Consider the following 8,383-nt stretch of genomic DNA (forward strand, 5'->3'; position numbering starts at 1 on the left):
TATTATGCTGCTCTTGCTGTTGTTGCTGCTGCAGCACCTGCTGTTGCTGCTCTTGCTGCTTGTGCTGTTTTTCCTGCTGCTGTTGTTGTTGCTGCTGCTGATGTTGCTGCTGCTGCTTTTGCTTTTGCTGCTGCTGCTGCTGTTGCTGTTGGTACAGTTGCTGATGTTGCTGCTGCTGTTTTTGGTGCTGCTGCAGTTGTAGCTGCTATTGCTGCTGTTGCTGATATTCCGGTTACTGCTGATGTTGCTGCTGCTGCTCCTGCTGTTGCTGGTAATGCTGTTGCAGTTGCTGCTGATGCTGTTGCTGCTGCTGTTGCTGCTGCGGCTGCGGGTGCTGTTTCTTTTGCTGCTGTTGCTGTTGATGCTGTGCTCTTGCTGTTTTTGCTGTTCCTGTTGCTGTTGTTGCTGTTGTTGTTGTTGCTATGGCTGCCGCTCTTGCTGCTGCTGTTGTTGCTGGTGTTGCTGTTGCATTTGCTGCTTTTGCTGCTGTTGTTGCTGCTGAAGCAGCTGCAGTTGTTGCTGGTGTTGCTGTTGCTGCAGCTGCTGATGATCCTATTACTGATGTTGTTGCTGCCGCTGCTCCTCCTGTTGCTGGTAAAGCTGTTGCTGCTGCTGCTGTTGCTGATATTCCTGTTACTGCTGCTGTTGCTGCTGCTGTTGCTGCTGCTGCTGTTGCTGTTGCTGATCCTGTTGCTGCTGTTGCTGCTGTTGTTGTTGCAGCTGCTGTTGCTACTGTTGCTGCTACTGCTGTTTCTGTTGCTGCTGTTGCTGATATTGCTGCTGTTGCTGCCACTGCTCCTGCTGTTGCTACTGTTCCTGTTGCTGCTGCTGCTGTTGCTGTTCCTGCTGTTGCTGTTCATGTTGCTCCTGTTGATGTTGCTGCACCTGTTATTGCTGTTGCTGCTGCTGCTGTTGCTGCTGCTGCTGTTGTTGATGTTGCTGCTGCGGTAGGTTTGCTGGTGTTTCTGCTGCTGTTGTTGCTGCTATTGCTGTTGCTGCTGCTGTTGCTGCTGCTGCTGTCGCTGTTGCAGTTGCTGCTGCTGCTGTTGTTGCTGCTGTTCCTGCTGCTGTTGCTGATGATTTTGCAACTGTTGCTTTTGCTGCTGCTTTTGCTGCTGCTGTGCTGATCCTGTTGCAGCTTTTGCTGTTGCTTTTGCTGCTGCCTTTGCTGCTGCTGTTGCCTTTGCTGTTGCTGCTGCTGTTGCTGTTGCTGCTTATTATGCTGCTCTTGCTGTTGTTGCTGCTGCAGCACCTGCTGTTGCTGCTCTTGCTGCTTGTGCTGTTTTTCCTGCTGCTGTTGTTGTTGCTGCTGCTGATGTTGCTGCTGCTGCTTTTGCTTTTGCTGCTGCTGCTGCTGTTGCTGTTGGTACAGTTGCTGATGTTGCTGCTGCTGTTTTTGCTGCTGCTGCAGTTGTTGTAGCTGCTATTGCTGCTGTTGCTGATATTCCTGTTACTGCTGTTGTTGCTGCTGCTGCTCCTGCTGTTGCTGGTAATGCTGTTGGTGTTGCTGCTGATGCTGTTGCTGCTGCTGTTGCTGCTGCTGTTGATGTTGCTGCTTATTATGCTGCTCTTGCTGTTGTTGCTGCTGCAGCTCCTGCTGTTAGTGCTCTCGTTGCTTTTGCTGTTTTTCCTGCTGCTGTTGTTCTTGCTGCTGCTGATGATGCTGGTGTTGCTTTTGCTTTTGCTGCTGCTGTTGCTGTTGGTACGGTTGCTGACGTTGCTGCTGCTGTTTTTGCTGCTGCTGCAGTTGTTGTAGCTGCTATTGCTGCTGTTGCTGATATTCCGGTTACTGCTGATGTTGCTGCTGCTGCTCCTGCTGTTGCTGGTAATGCTGTTGCTGTTGCTGCTGATGCTGTTGCTGCTGCTGTTGCTGCTGCTGTTGCTGCTGCGGCTGCGGGTGCTGTTTCTTTTGCTGCTGTTGCTGTTGATGCTGTGCTCTTGCTGTTTTGCTGTTCCTGTTGCTGTTGTTGCTGTTGTTGCTATGGCTGCCGCTCTTGCTGCTGCTGATGTTGCTGGTGTTGCTATTGCATTTGCTGCTTTTGCTGCTGTTGTTGCTGCTGAAGCAGCTGCAGTTGTTGCTGGTGTTGCTGTTGCTGCAGATGCTGCTGATGATCCTATTACTGATGTTGTTGCTGCCGCTGCTCCTCCTGTTGCTGGTAAAGCTGTTGCTGCTGCTGCTGTTGCTGATATTCCTGTTACTGCTGTTCTTGCTGACGCTGCTCCTGCTGTTGCTGCTAATTCTGTTGCTCCTGTTGCTGTTGCTGCAGCTGTTATTGCTGTTGCTGCAGCTGTTATTGCTGCTGTTGCTGCTGCTGCTGTTGCTGTTGCAGTTGCTGCTGCTGCTGTTGTTGCTGCTGTTCCTGCTGCTGTTGCTGATGATTTTGCAACTGTTGCTTTTGCTGCTGCTGTTTCTAATGTTGCTGTTGCTGCTGCTGTTGCTGCTGCTGTTGCTGCTGCTGCTGTTGCTGTTGCTGATCCTGTTGCTGCTGTTGCTGCTGTTGTTGCTGCTGCTGCTGTTGCTGTTGCTGTTTGCTGATCCTGTTGCTGCTGTTTCTGTTGCTGCTGTTGTTGCAGCTGCTGTTGCTACTGTTGCTGCTACTGCTGTTTCTGTTGCTGCTGTTGCTGATATTGCTGCTGTGGCTGCCACTGCTCCTGCTGTTGCTACTGTTCCTGTTGCTGCTGCTGCTGTTGCTGTTCCTGCTGCTGCTGTTCATGTTGCTCCTGTTGATGTTGCTGCACCTGTTATTGCTGTTGCTGCTGCTGCTGTTGCTGCTGCTGCTGTTGTTGATGTTGCTGCTGCGGTAGGTTTGCTGGTGTTTCTGCTGCTGTTGTTGCTGCTGTTGCTATGGCTGCTGCTGTTGCTGCTGCTGTTGTTGCTGTTGCTGCTGCTGCTGTTGTTGCTGCTGTTCCTGCTGCTGTTGCTGATGATTTTACTACTGTTGTTTTTGCTGCTGCTTTTGCTGCTGCTGTTGCTGCTGCTGTTGCTGATGTTGTTGATGTTGCTGCTGCGGCATGTTTGCTGGTGTTTCTGCTGCTGTTGTTGCTGCTGTTGCTGTTGCTGCTGCTGTTGCTGCTGCTGCTGTCGCTGTTGCAGTTGCTGCTGCTGCTGTTGCTGCTGCTGTTCCTGCTGCTGTTGCTGATGATTTTGCAACTGTTGCTTTTGCTGCTGCTTTTGCTGCTGCTGTGCTGATCCTGTTGCAGCTTTTGCTGTTGCTTTTGCTGCTGCCTTTGCTGCTGCTGTTGCTTTTGCTGTTGCTGCTGCTGTTGCTGTTGCTGCTTATTATGCTGCTCTTGCTGTTGTTGCTGCTGCAGCACCTGCTGTTGCTTCTCTTGCTGCTTGTGCTGTTTTTCCTGCTGCTGTTGTTGTTGCTGCTGCTGATGTTGCTGCTGCTGCTTTTGCTTTTGCTGCTGCTGCTGCTGTTGCTGTTGGTACAGTTGCTGATGTTGCTGCTGCTGTTTTTGCTGCTGCTGCAGTTGTTGTAGCTGCTATTGCTGCTGTTGCTGATATTCCGGTTACTGCTGATGTTGCTGCTGCAGCTCCTGCTGTTGCTGGTAATGCTGTTGCAGTTGCTGCTGATGCTGTTGCTGCTGCTGTTGCTGCTGCTGTTGCTGCTGCGGCTGCGGGTGCTGTTTCTTTTGCTGCTGTTGCTGTTGATGCTGTGCTCTTGCTGTTTTTGCTGTTCCTGTTGCTGTTATTGCTGTTGTTGCTGTTGTTGCTATGGCTGCCGCTCTTGCTGCTGCTGATGTTGCTGGTGTTGCTGTTGCATTTGCTGCTTTTGCTGCTGTTGTTGCTGCTGAAGCAGCTGCAGTTGTTGCTGGTGTTGCTGTTGCTGCAGCTGCTGATGATCCTATTACTGATGTTGTTGCTGCCGCTGCTCCTCCTGTTGCTGGTAAAGCTGTTGCTGCTGCTGCTGTTGCTGATATTCCTGTTACTGCTGTTCTTGCTGATGCTGCTCCTGCTGTTGCTGCTAATTCTGTTGCTCCTGTTGCTGTTGCTGCAGCTGTTATTGCTGTTGCTGCAGCTGTTATTGCTGCTGTTGCTGCTGCTGCTGTTACTGTTGCAGTTGCTGCTGATGCTGTTGTTGCTGCTGTTCCTGCTGCTGTTGCTGATGATTTTGCAACTGTTGCTTTTGCTGCTGCTGTTGCTAATGTTGCTGTTGCTGCTGCTGTTGCTGCTGCTGCTGTTGCTGTTGCTGATCCTGTTGCTGCTGTTGCTGCTGTTGTTGTTGCAGCTGCTGTTGCTACTGTTGCTGCTACTGCTGTTTCTGTTGCTGCTGTTGCTGATATTGCTGCTGTTGCTGCCACTGCTCCTGCTGTTGCTACTGTTCCTGTTGCTGCTGCTGCTGTTGCTGTTCCTGCTGCTGCTGTTCATGTTGCTCCTGTTGATGTTGCTGCACCTGTTATTGCTGTTGCTGCTGCTGCTGTTGCTGCTGCTGCTGTTGTTGATGTTGCTGCTGCGGTAGGTTTGCTGGTGTTTCTGCTGCTGTTGTTGCTGCTGTTGCTATGGCTGCTGCTGTTGCTGCTGCTGTTGTTGCTGTTGCTGCTGCTGCTGTTGTTGCTGCTGTTCCTGCTGCTGTTGCTGATGATTTTGCTACTTTTGTTTTTGCTGCTGCTGTTGCTGCTGCTGTTGCTGCTGCTGTTGCTGATGCTGTTGATGTTGCTGCTGCGGCATGTTTGCTGGTGTTTCTGCTTCTGTTGTTGCTGCTGTTGCTGTTGCTGCTGTCGCTGTTGCAGTTGTTGCTGCTGCTGTTGTTGCTGCTGTTCCTGCTGCTGTTGCTGATCCTGTTGAAGTTGCTGCTGCGGCATGTTTACTGGTGATTCTGCTGCTGTTGTTGCTGCGGTTGCTGTTGCTGCTGCTATTGCTACTGCTGCATTCGCTGTTGCAGTTGCTGCTGCTGCTGTTGTTGCTGATGATTTTGCAACTGTTGCTTTTGCTGCTGCTTTTGCTGCTGTTGTTGCTGCTGCTGTTGCTGATCCTGTTGCTGCTGTTGTTGCTGCTGCTGTTCCTGCTGCTGTTGCTGATGATTTTGCTACTGTTGCTTTTGCTGTTGCGGTTGCTCCTGCTTTTGCTGATCCTGTTGATGTTGCTGCTGCGGCATGTTTGCTGGTGTTTCTGCTGCTGTTGTTGCTGCTGTTGCTCTGGCTGCTGCTGTTGCTGCTGCTGCTGCTGCTGTTGCAGTTGCTGCTGCTGCTGTTGTTGCTGCTGTTCCTGCTGCTGTTGCTGATGATTTTGCTACTGTTGTTTTTGCTGCTGTTGTTGCTGCTGCTGTTGCTGCAGCTGTTGCTGATGCTGTTGATGTTGCTGCTGCGGCATGTTTGCTGGTGTTTCTGCTGCTGTTGTTGCTGCTGTTGCTGTTGCTGCTGCCTTTGCTGCTGCTGTTGCCTTTGCTGTTGCTGCTGCTGTTGCTGTTGCTGCTTATTATGCTGCTCTTGCTGTTGTTGCTGCTGCAGCACCTGCTGTTGCTGCTCTTGCTGCTTTTGCTGTTTTTCCTGCTGCTGTTGTTGTTGCTGCTGCTGATGTTGCTGCTGCTGCTTTTGCTTTTGCTGCTGCTGCTGCTGTTGCTGTTGGTACAGTTGCTGATGTTGCTGCTGCTGTTTTTGCTGCTGCTGCAGTTGTTGTAGCTGCTATTGCTGCTGTTGCTGATATTCCTGTTACTGCTGTTGTTGCTGCTGCTGCTCCTGCTGTTGCTGGTAATGCTGTTGGTGTTGCTGCTGATGCTGTTGCTGCTGCTGTTGCTGATGACTTTGCTACTGTTGCTTTTGTTGCTGTTGTTGCTGCTGCTTTTGCTGATCCTGTTGATGTTGCTGCTGCGGCATGTTTGCTGGTGTTTCTGCTGCTGTTGTTGTTGTTGTTGCTATGGCTGCTGCTGTTGCTGCTGCTGTTGTTGCTGTTGCTGCTGCTGCTGTTGTTGCTGCTGTTCCTGCTGCTGTTGCTGATGATTTTACTACTGTTGTTTTTGCTGCTGCTTTTGCTGCTGCTGTTGCTGCTGCTGTTGCTGATGTTGTTGATGTTGCTGCTGCGGCATGTTTGCTGGTGTTTCTGCTGCTGTTGTTGCTGCTGTTGCTGTTGCTGCTGCTGTTGCTGCTGCTGCTGTCGCTGTTGCAGTTGCTGCTGCTGCTGTTGCTGCTGCTGTTCCTGCTGCTGTTGCTGATGATTTTGCAACTGTTGCTTTTGCTGCTGCTTTTGCTGCTGCTGTGCTGATCCTGTTGCAGCTTTTGCTGTTGCTTTTGCTGCTGCCTTTGCTGCTGCTGTTGCCTTTGCTGTTGCTGCTGCTGTTGCTGTTGCTGCTTATTATGCTGCTCTTGCTGTTGTTGCTGCTGCATCACCTGCTGTTGCTTCTCTTGCTGCTTGTGCTGTTTCTCCTGCTGCTGTTGTTGTTGCTGCTGCTGATGTTGCTGCTGCTGCTTTTGCTTTTGCTGCTGCTGCTGCTGTTGCTGTTGGTACAGTTGCTGATGTTGCTGCTGCTGTTTTTGCTGCTGCTGCAGTTGTTGTAGCTGCTATTGCTGCTGTTGCTGATATTCCGGTTACTGCTGATGTTGCTGCTGCAGCTCCTGCTGTTGCTGGTAATGCTGTTGCAGTTGCTGCTGATGCTGTTGCTGCTGCTGTTGTTGCTGCTGTTTCTGTTGATGCTGTGCTCTTGCTATTTTTGCTGTTCCTGTTGCTGTTGTTGCTGTTGTTGCTATGGCTGCCGCTCTTGCTGCTGCTGATGTTGCTGGTGTTGCTGTTGCATTTGCTGCTTTTGCTGCTGTTGTTGCTGCTGAAGCAGCTGCAGTTGTTGCTGGTGTTGCTGTTGCTGCAGCTGCTGATGATCCTATTACTGATGTTGTTGCTGCCGCTGCTCCTCCTGTTGCTGGTAAAGCTGTTGCTGCTGCTGCTGTTGCTGATATTCCTGTTACTGCTGTTCTTGCTGATGCTGCTCCTGCTGTTGCTGCTAATTCTGTTGCTCCTGTTGCTGTTGCTGCAGCTGTTATTGCTGTTGCTGCAGCTGTTATTGCTGCTGTTGCTGCTGCTGCTGTTGCTGTTGCAGTTGCTGCTGCTGCTGTTGTTGCTGCTGTTCCTGCTGCTGTTGCTGATGATTTTGCAACTGTTGCTTTTGCTGCTGCTGTTGCTAATGTTGCTGTTGCTGCTGCTGTTGCTGCTGCTGTTGCTGCTGCTGCTGTTGCTGTTGCTGATCCTGTTGCTGCTGTTGCTGCTGTTGTTGTTGCAGCTGCTGTTGCTACTGTTGCTGCTACTGCTGTTTCTGTTGCTGCTGTTGCTGATATTGCTGCTGTTGCTGCCACTGCTCCTGCTGTTGCTACTGTTCCTGTTGCTGCTGCTGCTGTTGCTGTTCCTGCTGCTGCTGTTCATGTTGCTCCTGTTGATGTTGCTGCACCTGTTATTGCTGTTGCTGCTGCTGCTGTTGCTGCTGCTGCTGTTGTTGATGTTGCTGCTGCGGTAGGTTTGCTGGTGTTTCTGCTGCTGTTGTTGCTGCTGTTGCTATGGCTGCTGCTGTTGCTGCTGCTGTTGTTGCTGTTGCTGCTGCTGCTGTTGTTGCTGCTGTTCCTGCTGCTGTTGCTGATGATTTTGCTACTGTTGTTTTTGCTGCTGCTTTTGCTGCTGCTGTTGCTGCTGCTGTTGCTGATGCTGTTGATGTTGCTGCTGCGGCATGTTTGCTGGTGTTTCTGCTGCTGTTGTTGCTGCTGTTGCTGTTGCTGCTGCTGTTGCTGTTGCTGCTGTCGCTGTTGCAGTTGTTGCTGCTGCTGTTGTTGCTGCTGTTCCTGCTGCTGTTGCTGATCCTGTTGAAGTTGCTGCTGCGGCATGTTTACTGGTGATTCTGCTGCTGTTGTTGCTGCGGTTGCTGTTGCTGCTGCTATTGCTACTGCTGCATTCGCTGTTGCTGCTGCTGCTGCTGCTGTTGCTGATGATTTTGCAACTGTTGCTTTTGCTGCTGCTTGTGCTGCTGCTGTTGCTGCTGCTGTTGCTGATCCTGTTGCTGCTGTTGTTGCTGCTGCTGTTCCTGCTGCTGTTGCTGATGATTTTGCTACTGTTGCTTTTGCTGTTGCTGTTGCTCCTGCTGTTGCTGATCCTGTTGATGTTGCTGCTGCGGCATGTTTGCTGGTGTTTCTGCTGCTGTTGTTGCTGCTGTTGCTCTGGCTGCTGCTGTTGCTGCTGCTGCTGCTGTTGCAGTTGCTGCTGCTGCTGTTGTTGCTGCTGTTCCTGCTGCTGTTGATGAGGATGTTTCAACTGTTGCTTTTGCTGCTGCTGTTGCTGCTGCTGTTGCTGTTGCTGTTGCTGATCCTGTTGCTGCTGTTGCTGCTGTTGTTGCTGTTCCTGTTGCATCTTTTGATGGTGCTGTTGCTGCTGCTGTTGCTGCTGCTGTTACTGCTGCTGTTGCTGTTTTTG

The 8,383-nt window shown here is 51.2% G+C and overlaps 1 pseudogene; it reads right to left on the bottom strand.

Annotated features, from left to right (window-relative positions):
* Window positions 1–2,682: 2,682 nt before the first annotated feature.
* On the bottom strand, window positions 2,683–4,457 carry LOC121287824 (annotated as a pseudogene).
* Between the last annotated feature and the right edge of the window lie 3,926 nt (window positions 4,458–8,383).

Source organism: Carcharodon carcharias, chromosome 15 (genome assembly GCF_017639515.1).
Source record: "Carcharodon carcharias isolate sCarCar2 chromosome 15, sCarCar2.pri, whole genome shotgun sequence".
NCBI classification, from domain to species: Eukaryota; Metazoa; Chordata; class Chondrichthyes; order Lamniformes; family Lamnidae; genus Carcharodon; species Carcharodon carcharias.